The sequence below is a fragment of the Pseudophryne corroboree genome, chromosome 2 (genome assembly GCF_028390025.1).
Source record: "Pseudophryne corroboree isolate aPseCor3 chromosome 2, aPseCor3.hap2, whole genome shotgun sequence".
In the NCBI taxonomy this organism is placed as follows: Eukaryota; Metazoa; Chordata; class Amphibia; order Anura; family Myobatrachidae; genus Pseudophryne; species Pseudophryne corroboree.
The window spans coordinates 892837476-892858086 of NC_086445.1; the positions used below are offsets into that span (position 1 = coordinate 892837476).

At 45.8% G+C, this 20611-nt stretch overlaps 1 long non-coding RNA gene across 1 annotated transcript in view; it reads left to right on the plus strand.

Moving 5' to 3' along the window:
- The first annotated feature begins 3070 nt into the window (after window positions 1-3070).
- The window catches only part of LOC134986508 (uncharacterized), a 137601-nt gene continuing 120060 nt past the window's right edge, over window positions 3071-20611 (plus strand). Inside the window, exon 1 of the long non-coding RNA XR_010192382.1 lies at window positions 3071-3326. This is a non-coding gene — a long non-coding RNA (uncharacterized LOC134986508). The remainder of the gene's footprint in view (window positions 3327-20611) is intronic.

Sequence of the window (20611 nt, forward strand, 5' to 3'; positions counted from 1 at the left end):
AACTGCTAAAAAATTTCCTGCTGCGATCAACTTGGAATTACCCCCAAAGATCTATGTTTTACCACATCCATCAATTTCTGCTACCACTGCTCTCTCACTAACTTCAGTCCACAGGTGAATAACAAAGGGTGGTCATTCCGAGTTGTTCGCTCGCTAGCAGTAAACGCTATGCCGCCTCCCACTGGGAGTGTATTTTAGCTTAGCAGAAGTGCGAACGAAAGGATCGCAGAACGGCTACAAAGTTTTTTTGAGCAGTTTTAGAGTAGCTCAATACCTACTCAGCGCTTGCGATCACTTCAGACTGTTCAGTTCCTGTTTTGATGTCACAAACACGCCCTGCGTTCGCCTAGCCACGCCTGCATTTTTCCTGGCACGCCTGCGTTATCTCGAACACTCCCTGAAAACGGTCAGTTGACACCCAGAAACGCCCACTTCATGTCAATCACTCTGCGGCCACCAGTGCGATTGAAAAGCTTCACTAGACCCTCTGTGAAACTACATCGTTCGTTGTAATAGTACGTTGCGCGAGCGCATTGCGCCACATACGCATGCGCAGAAGTGCCAATTTTTTGCCTCATCGCTGCACAGCGAACGAATGCAGCTAACGATTAACTCGGAATGACCACCAATTAATAGAGTATAAAATCTCTCATACTAGGTAGAGCCTAGTTTTGTGGCTCAGATTCACTGGAATTTGTTTCCTTTTGTACAGCTGGTCGAGACTCAGTACTTACCTGTTTCCATAATAATTTGTCGCAGGAAGGTTTAAATTGTTTCTTGTGACTGATTTCTTGTACTGTGCATGAGATGCTTATGTGTACTAAAACAATTGCTTACTCATAGCTGCTTATTACTGTATAGGGCAGTACAGTACATATATTAAACAGCAATGTAACTTGGGACAAGGGTTTCTTAATGTAAGATAGACAGTAAATAGACAGTGAATAGGTCAACACCAATGGTCGACAGGGTCAAAACAGTTGATGCCAAAAAGACACTTGTTTTTTTATGATTTTTCGTGTGTTTTGGGGGTTAGCGATAAGTTAGGCACTTGGGACAGAGAGGGTGATTCAGAGTTGATCGTAGATGTGCTAAATTTAGCACTTCTACGATCAGTTACTCTGACATGCGGGGGGGGGGGGGATACCCAGCACAGGGCTAGTCCTCCACACATGTCAGGACCTACCCTCCCTGCACAGGTACAAAAGCATTGCACGGTGGTGATGCTTTTGTACCTGATGAGTAGCTCCCTGCCAGCGCAGCTCCTACGCACTGGCGGGGAGCTACTGGCCGTGTCCCGGGTCGCAACGGCTGCGCTTGATGTCATGCAGTCACCACGGCCCGCTCCCCAACGGTCCAGACACACCTCCGTTGTCCCGAACACACCAACGTGCCAACGGCATTCTAATGCCCTCTCCTGCCCCGCGACCGCCTCTGTCTGTCAATCAGGTAGAGACGATCGCACCAGTGAGATGCTGATAGCATCTCACTGGCTGCACATGCGCAGTGCGTCCTGTGCATAGTAATTCAGACAGCGATCGCTGCCACTGCAGCAATCCAGTCTGAATTACCCCCAGTGTTAGGATTAGGCTGTCGGGGGGGACAGTTAGTTTTAGGCACTTGGCCGAGGGTTAGATTTAGGCAGCGGAAGGGGATGGTTAGGGTTAGGCACCAGGGGTAGAAGTAGAGTTAGGAACTAGGTCAGGGCCTAAACTAGGATTTTTGGCACCCGGGGCAAGGCTGTAGTTTGGCACACACCCAGAGGCGTAGCCATAACTTTGCATGCCCCATAGCAACATTTTGAAGTGGCCCCCGTCCCAGTGCTTCTAGAGAGACACTTCTCTGCACCAGTTGTTAATTTTATGCCCTATATTAGTGCCTGTAGTTCATTTTCTGAACCATAGTAGAGCCTTATTTAATGTTATGCCCCATAGTAGTGCCCTAGTTTCTTTCATGAATATCTGTAGTGCTTAATTTCACCCTGTGTCACATTTCAGAGCTGCCAGTACACATTATACCACACAGTACCCCCAATTCACATTATGATATATAGTGCTCCCTGTTCATATTGTGCTTCATTACAGTGCCCTGGTTCATACTATATAACATTAAAAGGCCCTCCAGTTCATTTTATACCACATTACTGGGGCATACCTAGATATATTACAGGCCCCGAGGAAAAAGTTTGAAAGGACCCCTACGTACCACAAAATGGCAAAAAAAAATGTACAGTATATAACACATATAACTTTGACAGGGAATGTGGGCCCCTCTCAGGTCTGGGCCCTCACCCCCACCCCCCCACCCCCCGCCAAAAAACAAACAAACCCTGTCAGACTAAAATAATCAGATTATCACTTTTTTTTTTAAATAGGGGATACTAGTGGACAATATTTTCTTATGTGCCCTAAATGCCCTAGGCATCACATGCCACCCCAGCAGTGTGTTCCACTACATGACTCCCTGTGTATCCCCATACATTGCACAATATCACTGCACTATATCATAACACTTCATCACTGCATTATATTCACCTATCCACTGTACATCACTATACTACAGTACATCCCCTACACGCTGAATTACATCATTACACTACGTGCCCCTATACACTGCACTACAGTACATACCCTATATGCTACACTACATCACTACACTATATCCCCTTATATGCTACACCACATTAGTGCACTACATGCCCCTATATACTGCAATACATTACTACTCTACATACCCTATATGGTTCATTACATCACTACACTACATCCCCCTATAAGCTGCACTAAATCAACCCATATGGGAGGCAAAGCGGAGGTTGTTACTGCTAACTGGGAGCACAGTGCTGATAATAAAGTCTGTCTTTAAACTCACCATAAAGCTGCTGTAGTGATACTCGGTGAGAGCTGGAGGTTGTCCAGGCTCTTAGTTTCCAACGGTAAGTAGATAGCTAGCAAAGTGAGCCTTTGTTTTCTGTAACATCGGTGACTGCACCTGTTAACAAGCAAAAGCCTGGGGCAGCAAGTGTATGTGGTGTGTAACCGGCAGTTTGTTATCAGTTGGTGCTGGGCAGGCAGCCGGGATCATAGTCTGCTGAAAAACACAGCACCAACAGCTCGCTTCTATAGCTTGCACGGTGCACCACACCGCACCTAGTCACAGCACCCCATGGCAAAGAAAAGAGTTTGAGACAGTAGCCGGCATAGGAGAGATCCCAGGTACTGGAGTTCACCTGTACAGCATCGGAGCCAGCTGCAAGCAGACAGGTGGGACAGAGACACTGCCCTGGTAGCCGTCTGCTGTCTCACTGGAGCAGCACAGCACTGCCGGTAAAAAAATCTAAAAAATCCCTGCTCATCTGTAACTTCTCCGCGCCCCCTCAAATCCTGCACCCAGGGCGCATGCCCTTTTAGGCTCCACCCCCCAGTTGAGGGCCTGACTAGGTGTAGTGTTAGGTTTAGGGTTAGGATTATGTTTAAAATACCACAAAAAGCATGTCTCAACCTTTTCTGTGTCGATCATTTGCATGCTGACCGCTTGGGCGCGATGTAAAGCCGTTTGAGTTGAGCGGTCATGTGGGATGGTGGCCAAACTCAGGGTTTTTTTTAAAGAGACAATCACTTGCAAGGCAAAAACATGTCTTCTAAGTGATTGCCCATTTAAAAAAAAAAATCAGAGTTTAGCCACCATCATGCCCTTTGACTGTCGGCCATCTGTTATCAACCTACTGACTCTCTATTTAGACACTGTCAAATTGATATGAATGTATCAGGACCTATGAAGGTACTCAAACTCCCTGACATACTGTCATGGCTCCATCTGTGCCTAATGCCTAGAGCGTCTCCGGGTGGGCGCGTGACAGAGACGCGCCCCATTCACTAGAATGGAAGAGCGTCTCTGTGCACTCCCGGCAGGGCTAGGCGTACGGATCACCTAGTCACGCCGGGAGTGCACGCCTGCGATGGAGACGCACTGGATGAGTGCGGCTCCATCTGTAACAATGAAATCTTGCTCTGGATTTCAGTGCAAGAAATACCAGATTATATGACCATAAATCTTTCAGTATTGGGATCCAATGGATTGAATTTTTAACATGTGCTAATTAGAAATGAGCGGGTTCGGTTCCTCTGAATCCGAACCCGCCCGAACTTCATGTTTTTTTTCACGGGTCCGAGCGACTCGGATCTTCCCGCCTTGCTCGGTTAACCCGAGCGCGCCCGAACGTCATCATCCCGCTGTCGGATTCTCGCGAGGCTCGGATTCTATCGCGAGACTCGGATTCTATATAAGGAGCCGCGCGTCGCCGCCATTTTCACACGTGCATTGAGAGTCATAGGGAGAGGACGTGGCTGGCGTCCTCTCCGTTTAGAGAAGAGAGAGACACAGTAGAGACGAGAGAGACACAGTAGTAGTAATTTTGGGGAGCATTATTAGGAGGAGTACTACTATACTACTATACTACTTGCTGAAGTGATATAGATTAGATAGTGTGACTGTAAGTGTATTGTATTATCTGACTTGTGGGGGAGACACTGACAGTGGGGAGCAGTTAGAGTCTGAGAGCAGGACTCAGGAGTACATATAATGTACAGTGCACACTTTTGCTGCCAGAGTCAGTGCCACACTGCCATTGTTGTGACCATCAGTATAATAATATATTTTGTGATTGTCTGCTTAGGACTCGGAGTACTAGTTGCAAGTTGCAACGTGAGTGACCTGACCACCAGTTTAATGATCAATCACCACCAGTTTAATATATATATATATATATATATATATATATATATATATATATATATATATATATTGTATATAATATATATATATATATATATATATAATATTGTATATCACCTACCCGTGGTTTTTTTTTTTTTCATTCTTCTTTATACATACTACTATAGTAGCTTACTGTAGCAGTCTGCGGTGCTGCTGACCTGACAGTGTCCAGCAGGTCCGTCATCAGTCATTACATAATAAATATATATAGTACCTGTCCGGCTGCAGTACTAGTGATATTATATTGATTTCATCTCATTATCAATAATTTATCATCCAGTCTAGACTCTATATTAGCAGCAGACACAGTACGTTAGTCCACGGCTGTAGCTACCTCTGTGTCGGCACTCGGCAGTCCATCCATAATTGTATACCACCTACCCGTGGTTTTTTTTTTTCTTTCTTCTTTGTACATACTACTATAGTATAGTAGCTTACTGTAGCAGTCTGCGGTGCTGCTGAGCTGACAGTGTCCAGCAGGTCTGTCATCAGTCATCATTACCTAATCAATATATTATCTACCTGTCCGGCTGCAGTACTAGTGATATTATATATACATACATATATATATTGATTTCATATCATTATCATCCAGTCTATATTAGCAGCAGACACAGTACGTTAGTCCACGGCTGTAGCTACCTCTGTGTCGGCACTCGGCAGTCCATCCATAATTGTATACCACCTACCCGTGGTTTTTTTTTTTTCTTTCTTCTTTGTACATACTACTATATTATAGTAGCTTACTGTAGCAGTCTGCGGTGCTGCTGAGCTGACAGTGTCCAGCAGGTCCGTCATCAGTCATCATTACCTAATAAATATATTATCTACCTGTCCGGCTGCAGTACTAGTGATATTATATATACATACATATATATATTGATTTCATATCATTATCATCCAGTCTATATTAGCAGCAGACACAGTACGTTAGTCCACGGCTGTAGCTACCTCTGTGTCGGCACTCGGCAGTCCATCCATAATTGTATACCACCTACCCGTGTTTTTTTTTTTTTTTCTGTCTTCTTTGTACATACTACTATAGTATAGTAGCTTACTGTAGCAGTCTGCGGTGCTGCTGAGCTGACAGTGTCCAGCAGGTCCGTCATCAGTCATCATTACCTAATAAATATATTATCTACCTGTCTGGCTGCAGTACTAGTGATATTATATATACATACATATATATATTGATTTCATATCATTATCATCCAGTCTATATTAGCAGCAGACACAGTACGGTAGTCCACGGCTGTAGCTACCTCTGTGTCGGCACTCGGCAGTCCATCCATAAGTATACTAGTATCCATCCATCTCCATTGTTTACCTAAGGTGCCTTTTAGTTGTGCCTATTAAAATATGGAGAACAAAAATGTTGAGGTTCCAAAATTAGGGAAAGATCAAGATCCACTTCCACCTCGTGCTGAAGCTGCTGCCACTAGTCATGGCCGAGACGATGAAATGCCAGCAACGTCGTCTGCCAAGGCCGATGCCCAATGTCATAGTACAGAGCATGTCAAATCCAAAACACCAAATATCAGTAAAAAAAGGACTCCAAAATCTAAAATAAAATTGTCGTCGGAGAAGCGTAAACTTGCCAATATGCCATTTACCACACGGAGTGGCAAGGAACGGCTGAGGCCCTGGCCTATGTTCATGGCTAGTGGTTCAGCTTCACATGAGGATGGAAGCACTCAGCCTCTTGCTAGAAAAATGAAAAGACTCAAGCTGGCAAAAGCACCGCAAAGAACTGTGCGTTCTTCGAAATCCCAAATCCACAAGGAGAGTCCAATTGTGTCGGTTGCGATGCCTGACCTTCCCAACACTGGACGTGAAGAGCATGCGCCTTCCACCATTTGCACGCCCCCTGCAAGTGCTGGAAGGAGCACCCGCAGTCCAGTTCCTGATAGTCAGATTGAAGATGTCAGTGTTGAAGTACACCAGGATGAGGAGGATATGGGTGTTGCTGGCGCTGGGGAGGAAATTGACCAGGAGGATTCTGATGGTGAGGTGGTTTGTTTAAGTCAGGCACCCGGGGAGACACCTGTTGTCCGTGGGAGGAATATGGCCACTGACATGCCTGGTGAAAATACCAAAAAAATCAGCTCTTCGGTGTGGAAGTATTTCAACAGAAATGCGGACAACAGGTGTCAAGCCGTGTGTTGCCTTTGTCAAGCTGTAATAAGTAGGGGTAAGGACGTTAACCACCTCGGAACATCCTCCCTTATACGTCACCTGCAGCGCATTCATAATAAGTCAGTGACAAGTTCAAAAACTTTGGTTGACAGCGGAAGCAGTCCACTGACCAGTAAATCCCTTCCTCTTGTAACCAAGCTCACGCAAACCACCCCACCAACTCCCTCAGTGTCAATTTCCTCCTTCCCCAGGAATGCCAATAGTCCTGCAGGCCATGTCACTGGCAATTCTGACGATTCCTCTCCTGCCTGGGATTCCTCCGATGCATCCTTGCGTGTAACGCCTACTGCTGCTGGCGCTGCTGTTGTTGCTGCTGGGAGTCGATGGTCATCCCAGAGGGGAAGTCGTAAGACCACTTTTACTACTTCCACCAAGCAATTGACTGTCCAACAGTCCTTTGCGAGGAAGATGAAATATCACAGCAGTCATCCTACTGCAAAGCGGATAACTGAGGCCTTGGCATCCTGGGTGGTGAGAAACGTGGTTCCGGTATCCATCATTACTGCAGAGCCAACTAGAGACTTGTTGGAGGTACTGTGTCCCCGGTACCAAATACCATCTAGGTTCCATTTCTCTAGGCAGGCGATACCGAAAATGTACACAGACCTCAGAAAAAGAGTCACCAGTGTCCTAAAAAATGCAGCTGTACCCAATGTCCACTTAACCACGGACATGTGGACAAGTGGAGCAGGGCAGGGTCAGGACTATATGACTGTGACAGCCCACTGGGTAGATGTATGGACTCCCGCCGCAAGAACAGCAGCGGCGGCACCAGTAGCAGCATCTCGCAAACGCCAACTCTTTCCTAGGCAGGCTACGCTTTGTATCACCGGTTTCCAGAATACGCACACAGTTGAAAACCTCTTACGGCAACTGAGGAAGATCATCGCGGAATGGCTTACCCCAATTGGACTCTCCTGTGGATTTGTGGCATCGGACAACGCCAGCAATATTGTGTGTGCATTAAATATGGGCAAATTACAGCACGTCCCATGTTTTGCACATACCTTGAATTTGGTGGTGCAGAATAATTTAAAAAACGACAGGGGCATGCAAGAGATGCTGTCGGTGGCCAGAAGAATTGCGGGACACTTTCGGCGTACAGGCACCACGTACAGAAGACTGGAGCACCACCAAAAACTACTGAACCTGCCCTGCCATCATCTGAAGCAAGAAGTGGTAACGAGGTGGAATTCAACCCTCTATATGCTTCAGAGGTTGGAGGAGCAGCAAAAGGCCATTCAAGCCTATACAATTGAGCACGATATAGGAGGTGGAATGCACCTGTCTCAAGCGCAGTGGAGAATGATTTCAACGTTGTGCAAGGTTCTGATGCCCTTTGAACTTGCCACACGTGAAGTCAGTTCAGACACTGCCAGCCTGAGTCAGGTCATTCCCCTCATCAGGCTTTTGCAGAAGAAGCTGGAGACATTGAAGGAGGAGCTAACACGGAGCGATTCCGCTAGGCATGTGGGACTTGTGGATGGAGCCCTTAATTCGCTTAACAAGGATTCACGGGTGGTCAATCTGTTGAAATCAGAGCACTACATTTTGGCCACCGTGCTCGATCCTAGATTTAAAGCCTACCTTGGATCTCTCTTTCCGGCAGACACAAGTCTGCTGGGGTTGAAAGACCTGCTGGTGAGAAAATTGTCAAGTCAAGCGGAACGCGACCTGTCAACATCTCCTCCTTCACATTCTCCCGCAACTGGGGGTGCGAGGAAAAGGCTCAGAATTCCGAGCCCACCCGCTGGCGGTGATGCAGGGCAGTCTGGAGCGACTGCTGATGCTGACATCTGGTCCGGACTGAAGGACCTGACAACGATTACGGACATGTCGTCTACTGTCACTGCATATGATTCTCTCAACATTGAAAGAATGGTGGAGGATTATATGAGTGACCGCATCCAAGTAGGCACGTCACACAGTCCGTACTTATACTGGCAGGAAAAAGAGGCAATTTGGAGGCCCTTGCACAAACTGGCTTTATTCTACCTAAGTTGCCCTCCCACAAGTGTGTACTCCGAAAGAGTGTTTAGTGCTGCCGCTCACCTTGTCAGCAATCGGCGTACGAGGTTACATCCAGAAAATGTGGAGAAGATGATGTTCATTAAAATGAATTATAATCAATTCCTCCGTGGAGACATTGACCAGCAGCAATTGCCTCCACAAAGTACACAGGGAGCTGAGATGGTGGATTCCAGTGGGGACGAATTGATAATCTGTGAGGAGGGGGATGTACACGGTGATATATCGGAGGATGATGATGAGGTGGACATCTTGCCTCTGTAGAGCCAGTTTGTGCAAGGAGAGATTAATTGCTTCTTTTTTGGTGGGGGTCCAAACCAACCCGTCATTTCAGTCACAGTCGTGTGGCAGACCCTGTCACTGAAATGATGGGTTGGTTAAAGTGTGCATGTCCTGTTTATACAACATAAGGGTGGGTGGGAGGGCCCAAGGACAATTCCATCTTGCACCTCTTTTTTCTTTAATTTTTCTTTGCGTCATGTGCTGTTTGTGGAATGTTTTTTGGAAGGGCCATCCTGCGTGACACTGCAGTGCCACTCCTAGATGGGCCCGGTGTTTGTGTCGGCCACTAGGGTCGCTTATCTTACTCACACAGCTACCTCATTGCGCCTCTTTTTTTCTTTGCGTCATGTGCTGTTTGGGGAGGGTTTTTTGGAAGGGCCATCCTGCGTGACACTGCAGTGCCACTCCTAGATGGGCCCGGTGTTTGTGTCGGCCACTAGGGTCGCTTATCTTACTCACACAGCTACCTCATTGCGCCTCTTTTTTTCTTTGCGTCATGTGCTGTTTGGGGAGTGTTTTTTGGAAGGGCCATCCTGCGTGACACTGCAGTGCCACTCCTAGATGGGCCCGGTGTTTGTGTCGGCCACTAGGGTCGCTTATCTTACTCACACAGCTACCTCATTGCGCCTCTTTTTTTCTTTGCGTCATGTGCTGTTTGGGGAGGGTTTTTTGGAAGGGCCATCCTGCGTGACACTGCAGTGCCACTCCTAGATGGGCCCGGTGTTTGTGTCGGCCACTAGGGTCGCTTATCTTACTCACACAGCTACCTCATTGCGCCTCTTTTTTTCTTTGCGTCATGTGCTGTTTGGGGAGGGTTTTTTGGAAGGGACATCCTGCGTGACACTGCAGTGCCACTCCTAGATGGGCCCGGTGTTTGTGTCGGCCACTAGGGTCGCTTATCTTACTCACACAGCTACCTCATTGCGCCTCTTTTTTTCTTTGCATCATGTGCTGTTTGGGGAGGGTTTTTTGGAAGGGACATCCTGCGTGACACTGCAGTGCCATTCCTAGATGGGCCCGGTGTTTGTGTCGGCCACTAGGGTCGCTTATCTTACTCACACAGCTACCTCATTGCGCCTCTTTTTTTCTTTGCGTCATGTGCTGTTTGGGGAGGGTTTTTTGGAAGGGACATCCTGCGTGACACTGCAGTGCCACTCCTAGATGGGCCCGGTGTTTGTGTCGGCCACTAGGGTCGCTTAGCTTAGTCATCCCGCGACCTAGGTGCAAATTTTAGGACTAAAAATAATATTGTGAGGTGTGAGGTATTCAGAATAGACTGAAAATGAGTGTAAATTATGGTTTTTGAGGTTAATAATACTTTGGGATCAAAATGACCCCCAAATTCTATTATTTAAGCTGTTTTTTAGTGTTTTTTAAAAAAAACACCCGAATCCAAAACACACCCGAATCCGACAAAAAAAATTCGGTGAGGTTTTGCCAAAACTCGGTCGAACCCAAAACACGGCCGCGGAACCGAACCCAAAACCAAAACACAAAACCCGAAAAATTTCAAGTGCACATTTCTAGTGCTAATCAATAAAGCTGATTATAATGGAAATGCTATATACAGATATATCCACGCTCATTGTGGCTACATCTGTGGCAGTTGGGCAGTCTCAGTGTAACTAGGTGTGCCCACGCCTAGCCATACGAGCTGCGTATTCAGTCATCCAATACATTGCGAATGGTGTGCGTCTAAGGCTTGTGGTAGCGCATAATAAGGCAGCTTTACCAAGATGTAGCCACTAGCCAGGATGAGCTTGGCTACATCTGTATATTTACTTATATCTGTGGATGAGCTTTCATTAATACACTGGTACAGTATGCCTGACTAATAATAATAATAATAATAATAATGTTTATTTATATTTGTACACCACTTTTCTACCAATATGACTCAAAGTGTTTTACATTTACATTTAAGAACACAAGATACAGAATAAGCTTAACAGAAAAAAAACTAAGCATTTGGGTTGTATTTTTTACTAATAGTCCTTCATCAACATATCCCAGTAATTGACGTAAGGGAAGCTGCTTCATGTAATTTGGATCCTGGTCATGTAGAGCTTCCAAAGTCAGTAAGCCAATCTTGAAACAGATTCACCATCTTTTAGACAGCCAGTGAAGGGAGTAAAGAATTGGTGTTCTTTGGCTGGAATGGGGCTGGTTGGTTAATATCTGGCAGCTGCATTTTGTGCCAGCTGCCAGCGGTGCAATTGTTTTACTGGGAGACAGGTAGAGGGCATTGCTGTAGTCTTGGCGTGATTATACAAATGCATGTATGGGTGTAGGCAGAACTTCAAAGGAAAGAGAATGGATTTGTTTGTGGCTAATACCCGATGTTTAATTATATACTTAACAAATTAACTGTGTATCCAAATGGTTTCAGTATTTCACTTACCCTTTAGTTAAAAAAACAACAACCCAGATGCTTCATGCTTAGTTCTCTTTTCTGTAGTCTATTCCTAAGCCTTTAAAAGTGATAAAGTAGAGAGAGTAAAACTACCAACCAACCAGCTCCTGTCATTTTTCAATCACAGCCTGTGACATGGCAGTTAGGAGCTGATTGGCTGCTACTTTATCACTCTCCACTTTATCACTTTTGAAGGCTTAGTACATCTCTCCCTATTGTAAGTTTTTTTTTTATTGTGTGTACTGTAAGTTTATTTTGCATTGTGTGTTTTTTTAATCTTCATGGGTACGCAATCACTATATAGATAACTTTATTATTAATATTGTACTATGGAATGTACAGGGTTATTGCAGCCTGACCTGATGAGTCCTCCTAACAAGGCCAGTACAGTAATTGTATGATGCACCATCTGTACATATGATGAGTGCAGTGTAAGCAGAACAAGAAAAGGTCATACGCACTAGTAGGAGATGTGAAACTCAAGGGTGCACTAACGTTTCCAGCTGCTTTGGAAGGTGCTGGAAACACTGCATTGATTTGCTCTAGTTAGCAACTACAAGACAGAGTTGGTATTCAGCCATGATGAATGCTCCTAAAGATGTTCAACATATGTTATATTTGAATAATATTTCTAAAAATAGGTAGAAAATCAGTAATAGATCTCTTGTAGGACAACGTAGCTCTTAATCATCCCCACCACAAATCTGCTGTTATTCTATGTAAATTGTGGTCAAGGTTAATAGCTTGTTGCCATTGGTACTGTAATACAAAAGTGCAGCCTAACCTTGTAGAGTGCTTATTCCCATCTCATTTTGTCCAGCACAAGCAATTCCATATTTACAGTGTAGTTATTAGAATTTTATGGCAAGGACACGATTTTTTTTGTCAGTTTTTTGTTGTTGTTGTGTTTTCTGATATGTTAATAATTAGAGATGTACAAAAGATGCAGTTTTAGGGCCTAATTCAGCATGGGTCGTAAATGTGGGAGAAGCCGCACATCTATAACCCATTAAACTGATATGCGGGGGGGGCGCCCAGCACAGGGCAGGTCCTGACCCCCTGCAGACATGCAAGTGCATCACACAGCGGCAGGGCTGTTGCTCGTTTAGGGTTGCCCTCTGCCTATGCAGCCTAGCTGCTAGCGCAGATAGCAACCCACCATCTTTTGAGTCACATGCAGCCGCTGCGGCCCGCCCCGCAAACAGTCCAATCACCCCAGCGTTGTCTAGACCGCTCCCCCCCCAATACCGCAATGCTGCCCCAAAACACCAACACGACGCCCGCCCTACTGCCCGGGCATTCACATATGTGAGATGCCATTGCATCTCACAGTGTGCGCACACATAGTGCAGCTTCTACACATGCGCACACTGTGGAGGGACCACTGAGCATCAGACCAGTTCTTTTTTTCTTTAGCCCAGGTAAGACGCTTCTGACGTTGTTTGTTGTTCAGGAACGACTTGACAAGAGGAATACAACATTTGAAGCCCATGTCCAGGATCTGTCTGTGTGTGGTGGCTCTTGATATACTAACTCCAGCCTCAGTCCTCTCCTTGTGAAGCTCCCCCACAATCGCCTGACCCGAACCCCATAGAGAATCTATAGGGCATTGCCAAGAGAAAGATGAGAGACATGAGACGGAACAATGCAGAAGAGCTGAAGGCACCTTTTGAAGCATCCTGATCTTCCATAACACCTCAGCAGTGCCACAGGCTGATAGAATCCATGCCACACCGTATTGAGGCAGTAATTCATGCAAAAGGGGCCCAAACCAAGTACTGAGTACATATGCATGATTATACTTTTCAGAGGGCCAGCATTTCTGTATTTAAAATCCTTTTTTTACTGATTTTATGTAATATTCTAATTTACTGAGATTATGGATTTGGGGTTTTCTTAAGCTGTAAGGCACAATCATCAAAATTATGACAAATAAAGGCTTGAAATATCTCACTTTGCATGTAATGAGTCTATATAATATATTAGTTTCACCTTTTAAGTTGAATTACTGAAATAAATGAACTTTTGCACGAGGAGTTTCACCTGCAAAAGACAGACCTGGGCTTTCAATTATAAAATAAACACAATATTTTCTTAAACATTTATTTATTCAATATGTCACCATCTTAAAGGCAAATTGCATAACTGAATCCCCTCAATGCTGGATGCTCATGGTCTGGGTACACTTTGTATACTGGAAACACAGACGTTTTGCTGAGCTAACAGGTATTGATGTAATGGCAGTGGACTATGAAAATAATGCCCTTACTTTATGGGTTCTCCCTAGACTTATCTGATATATGGATGGACCATAGTTATAGTAAACATTCCCCGTTCCATGGTGGTGGTTTATCTTTTTCTGGTCAGCTAGATTGATCTGGAGACATAGTAAATAATAACCCCTGGCCCTAGTACTATAAGAGTTACACATTCTCTTTCAGAATAGTTGGGGCAGAGAGAGTGAATATTATGGTCCCAGCCATGTGTCCTTCCACCACAGGTGGCCAATAGGGTGTTCCTGATTATTATATACATACAGTATTGTGCACAAATTTTAGGCAGGTGTGGAAAAAGTGTCGCAAAGGAAGAATGCTTTAAAAAAATAGACGTGTTAACAGTTTATTATTAACAAAATGCAAAGTGAATGAGAAGAAGAGAAATCTAAATCAAATCAAAATTTGGTGTGACAACCCTTTACCTTTAAAGCAGCATGAATTCTTATAGGTATACTTGCACAGTTTTTGAAGGAACTCAGCAGGGAGGTTGTTCCAAACATCTTGGAGAACTAACCACAGATCTTTTGTGGATGTAGGCTGGCTCATATCCTTCTGTCTCTTCATGTAATCCCAGACAGAGTTGATGATGTTGAGATCAGGGCTCTGTGGGGGCCATATAATCACTTCCAGGACTCCTTGCTCTTCTTTACGCTAAAGATAGTTCTTAATGACATAGTATGTTTGGGGTTGTTGTCCTTCTGCAGAATACATTTGGAGCCAATCAGATGCCTCCCTAATGGTATTAAATGATGGATAGGTACCTGCCTGTATTTATCAGCATTAAAGCATAAAGAAACGGGCAACGTTGAGGACCATAGATGCAGTGGTTGGCCAAGGAAACTTCAGAAAGTGCATCAGATGAAAGACACATCATGCTTACTTCCCTTCAAAATTGGAAGATGTTAAGCAATACTATTAGCTCAGAACTGGCAGAAACCAGTGGGTCCCAGGTACAGCCATCTACTGTTGGAGAACTTGGGCCAGAACTGGTCTTCATGGAAGAACTGTGGCCAAAAATTTGTACCTTCGACATGGAAACAAGGCCAAGCACTCAACTATGTACGAAAACATATGAACTGGGCTGCAGAAAAATGGCAGCAGGTGCTCTGGACTGATGAGTAAAAAATGTGTAATTTTTGGCTGTAAAAGAAGGCAGTTTGTTTGCAGAAGGGCTGGAGAATGGTACAATTATGAGTGTCTGCAGGCAACAGTTAAGCATGGTTGGGGTTCCTTGCAAGTTTGGGGCTGAATTTCAGCAAATAGTGTTGGGGATTTGGTCAAGATTAATGGTGTCCGCAATACTGAGAAATACAGGCAGGTACGTATCCATCAGGAAGCAGTGGCGTAACTAGGGGGGTGCGAGCAGGGCTCATGCCCTGGACATCAAGGCAGACCCAGAAGATGGGGGCGCCACTAGGGTGGTGTATCCAAAGGGTTTTTATTTTATGTCTGCAGCCACTGCGGCTCTTGGTGCGGGCTTCCCGCTAAAGCGGAGTGTGCTGCGGGCAGGAGGCTCTCTCTCTCCTGGGTCTCCTCTAGCTGCAATGCTGCAGCCACCTGGACATGATACTGGCTGCCAGATGTGTGGAGCTCCCGGGCTGCAGCATCGATCTTCCCGGATGGCCTCAGCCCCTGGGACACTGTGGCCCTGCTGCTGGGGAATTAGCCCTGGTTCTTGGAGGCCTGGTTCAGGATAGCCAAGCTGGAGATGGTCGCTGCCTACCTCAACTACATCTGGACACTGGAAGGGACCTCTGATGCACTGCTTGGGATCCAGCAGCCTCATCACCAGCCCAGGTCTATCTCATCTGTTAGCCTCATGTATGCATCATGTACTGTGTGTGTCATGTATGTATCATGTACTGTGTGATGTATATATTATGTATGTTTATGTCATGTATGTATCATGTACAGTTCTGTGTGTGCCATCTATGTATCATGTACTGTATGATGTATGCATCATGTACAGATGTAGCCACGCTCATCTATGCCGCAATGTGTGTGCACACATCGCGCCATTGTGCGAACATGCCACTCTGCAACTGACTGCAGCGTGCGTTCTCACCATAGATTTTAATGTGTGCATGTACAGACAGTCACAGACACACTAGACGTAAAATCACTGCGCATTGTGGCAACGATAAGTGTGGCTACATCGGTATGTGTGTGTCACGTATGTATTACGTATAGGATGCAGTACTCTGTACTGTGCACTGTAGGGATCTCTAAGGCTTCCTGTGAGGGGGCTTCTAATGTCTGTAATAATGTCATCTGGGGACTGGTATTGTGTATAATACACCTGTATTACTGTACCACATATAACACACACAGATGTAACACAGCACCACATACATATACTGACACCTATACATTCTCCAACATACACACGCTGACACCTATGCGTACACAATAACATACACATGCTGACACGTATACGTAAAGATGCTGACATCTATACATACACCGACATACACACACTGGCACCTATTCATACACTGACATACACACTCTAACACACCGACATACACATGCTGACAAACCGACATACACACACTGACACTGATACGTCATACACTGACATACACAGGCTGACACAGGATCTTGTGCTTTTTACACTATTTAGTTTATATTGTCTCCTATCTTTCTGTCTTTCTATCTCCCACTGCTTTCAGCCTCTCCCTGGTGTTACCCTCATCCTGTTATCCACTTCTGTCATTCTCACCCTGTCATGCACTGCTGTCATCCTCAACCTGTCAGTGAAACAATGCAGCAGGGAGATGATGGTGTGCTGAGAAATGACACAGAGGGAGATGATTGTGTGCAGAGAGATGATGCAGGAGGAAGTGATTGTGTGCTGACTGACGATGCAGGGGGAGGTGGTGTGCTGAGAGATGATGCAGAGGGAGGTGATGGTGTGCTGAGAGACAACACAGTGCAGGATGATAGTGTGCTGAGAGATGACGCAGGGGGAGATGATGGTGTGCTGAGATAAGCAGGAGGAGATTGTATGACAGGAGGCAACGCAAGGTGAGATGGTGTGGCTGAGAGACAAAAGGGGAAAATGATGTGGCTGAGAAATGCAAAGGGAGATGATAGTGTGCTGAGAGACAACACAGGGGCGAGATGGTGTGGCTCAGAGAAGCATAGAGAGATTGTGTGGCTGATGAATGCATGGGGTAGATGGTGTGGTTGAGAGACAATGCAGGGGTCAGGAAGTGACACAGGGGGAACGAGTTTGGTTGAACCATTGTTGTATGATGATGATCTTGTTAATATTCTTACATAAACAGACATCTTCCAGACGATGTGATCTCCTACATGATTAGTGAAAACGAATGAAGGCACTATCTTTCAAGGGAGAATACATTTCTTTAGAGGGTCCCCATTGTGGAAAACCATCATATAGGATAAGGTACATATGGAAAGGAAAGTAATGTTTCCGGAGTGAGTAGAAATGCATGGTGAGCCATGTTGACATGCCCCATATTCAGTGACCTTTCACCTTCTGGAATGTGGCAGCACCCTTTTTTTGGTATGTGCCTTTGGCACGTACACAAAGTTTCTTAAGGGTGAAGTGGTAGTGGGGTGCCATTCACCATCTTTCCCTGGGTTCCAAAGACCCTAGTTACGCCTCTATCAGGGAGGCATCTGATGGCTCCAAATTTATTCTGTAGCAGGATAATGGCCCCAAACATACAGCCAATGCCATTAACAACTATATTCAGCATATCCACGCCTGGTCCAATGTACAGATAAGTCCCCCCACTTTCTTGCTGCTAGTTGCAGCAATGGCAAGTCATTTGCTGTGACTAGAATTGCATTGGAACATATGCACCCGTGGCTATTTGTGAGCAGGTGTGAACAGTCGCTTCTGCAATCCATTCGAATGTGCAAATAGACCGTGGCAAGAATGAGGGAGGGCACATCTTTATGTCAACACTTATGACAAGTAGAAAATAGTGAGGGAGAGTGGGAATTACATATACCATAAAGAGATGTGACAATGTTCAGCTTGCATATAAATGTCTGCTGTGTGCATACGCATTGCGGCATCAATTATGTGTGACTAGTCGCAGCTGTGCATACACACCATTCATTCCTATAGAAGCCAATGCGTACGTATGTGTCCACGCACAGCCATAGGCACACCGGGGCTAATTCAGACCTGATTGCTGCTGTGCGTGTTCGCACAGCAGTGATCAGGTCTGAAGTGTGCATGCACCGGCGCATGGCAGACAGCCGACGGCTGTTGTAGCCCAGCGATCGCATCTGCCTGATTGACAGGCAGAGGTGGTCGCTGGGCGGAAGGGGGTGCACTGGCTGGGAGCTACTCTTACAGTACAAAAGCATCGCTGCTGTGCGATGCTTTTGTGCTTCTACGACGGGGTAGGGCCTGACATGCGGGGGCGGACTAGCCTTGTGCTGGGCATCCCCCCGTATGTCAGGGAAGCTGATCGTAGATGTGCTAAATTTAGCACATCTACGATCAGGTCTGAATCACCCCCACTATTCATGGATAACCTGCCACTAATAGCTGCTACTGGCTGCAAGATGAACACTGTCACATCTGTATGCCCTTTCCGTCCTCCCATTGGGTATGATTCAGAGGTGCACATAATGTTTATGTTGGATGCAGATGTTGGAGAGATTTTTGTTTAACCACTGTACATGTGCCAAAGTCGTCCTGTGTATATGCAGAGATTCATTACTTATAGCGCATGCACAGAGAATATATTTGCAAAGTGAATGACAAGCAGAAAAACCAGACATATTGAGCAGACAGAGATACAACAGATACGACAGATACAACAGATACGACAGAGATACAATGTAGTGCCTATGTGCTCCATTGTAGCCAATGGTGGGAACTTTGCGGTCAGCGGTTGACCGAAAGTAACCTCACCGCTGACCGCAAAGTTCCCACCATTGGCTACAATGGAGCGCATAGGCGCTACATTGTATCTCTGCCGTGTGCTGCCTCACAGACACTACAGGAGCACACACGACGTGGCGCTCCCTGATTGGCTGAAGGGACCCTCTGACAGGAGTCAGGAGGGGTCCTGGCAGTCGGGGAAAGGGGTCCCATGTGTAAACATGGGACCCCTTTCAGTGTGTGGTCGGGTTTCCGTTTTTTTGTTTTGCCAAGTACGTGGATTATACATTGGACACAATCTACACTGGATTATGTGAGTATAATTTTTTTCACAGGTACCCCAAGGATTCTACAGGGACAAGAGGACAGAGCCTCATGTGAACATAGGTAAGTATGTATGTTTGGAGGTGTGCATGTATGTAATAAAATTATACTTTCACGGTGTGTGTGTCCTGTTTTTTTGGGGGTATTTTTTTAGTAGTAGTACTACAGGTACCAGCAGGCCCGGTTTTCCACCGCATGCTGGTACTTGTGGTTCTCCAAGTACCAGCTTGCGGGGGAGGCTTGCTGGGACTTGAAGTACTGCTACTAAAAACAATATTCACATTTTTTCAAAAGGCTATCTGCCCCCCATCCGCCGCCCTTGGATGGGGGGGACAGCCTCGGGCTTCACCCTTGGCCCTTGGGTGGCTGGAGGGGGGGACCCCTTGATTTAAGGGGTTCCCACACCTCCAGGATACCCCAGCCAGGGGTGACTAGTTGGGTATGTAATGCCAGGGCCGCAGGGACCACTATAAAAGTGTCCCCCGGCTGTGGCATTATGTACCTGGCTAGTGGAGCCCGGTGCTGGTTTCAAAAATACGGGGGACCCCTACGCTTTTTGACCCCCGTATTTTTGGAACCAGGACCAGGCGCAGAGCCCGGTGCTGGTTGATTAAATATGGGGGTACCCCTGTCATTTTCCCCCCCATATTTTTTCAACCAGGACCGGCTCAAAGAGCCCGAGGCTGGTTATGCCTAGGAGGGGGGACCCCACGCAATTTTTTTTTTCAGTTTTTACACTAAGCAGACCCTTTCCCATAGATAACCATGCACAGATCTCACTGATCCGTGCATAGTTATCCAAACTCGACTGGAAAAAGCAGGTCTATTTTTTTGCTGCTTTTTTAACGAATCGAAAAAAAAAGACCCGCACTTGAGCACTCAGAAACTAACACCGAAATACGAATGAATAGTGATTGCCCGTATTGTATGAAATAACAGCCGCATTTGACCGATGGTCTATTCATTCGTATTTCAGAACTTTGCCAATCAAACCATTACGAATAGACCAGACACTGCCGAGTTTTCTACTTAGTGAATTCCCGGATTGGGACTTAGAAAAAAAAACACAAATCGGCCAAACTCGGATTTTTAGTAAATACTGGCCCAGGTGTCAAGCTGTAATAAGTAGGGGTAAGGATGTTAACCGCCTAGGAATATCCTCCCTTATACGTCACCTGCTGCACATTCATCAGAAGTCAATGTCAAGTTGTGAAACTTTGGGTAAGAGTGTTAGCAGTCCACTGACACCTAAATCCCTTCTTCCTCTAGTACCCAAGCTCCTGCAAGCCACACCACCAACTTCCTTAATGTCAACTGCCTCCTCAGTCAGGAACATCAGTAGTCCTGCAGGCTATTTCACTGGCAAGACTAACCGGGATTCCTCCGGAGGATCCTTGAGTGGTACTGCTGTTGCTGCTGCTGCTGCTGCTGTTGTTGCTGCTG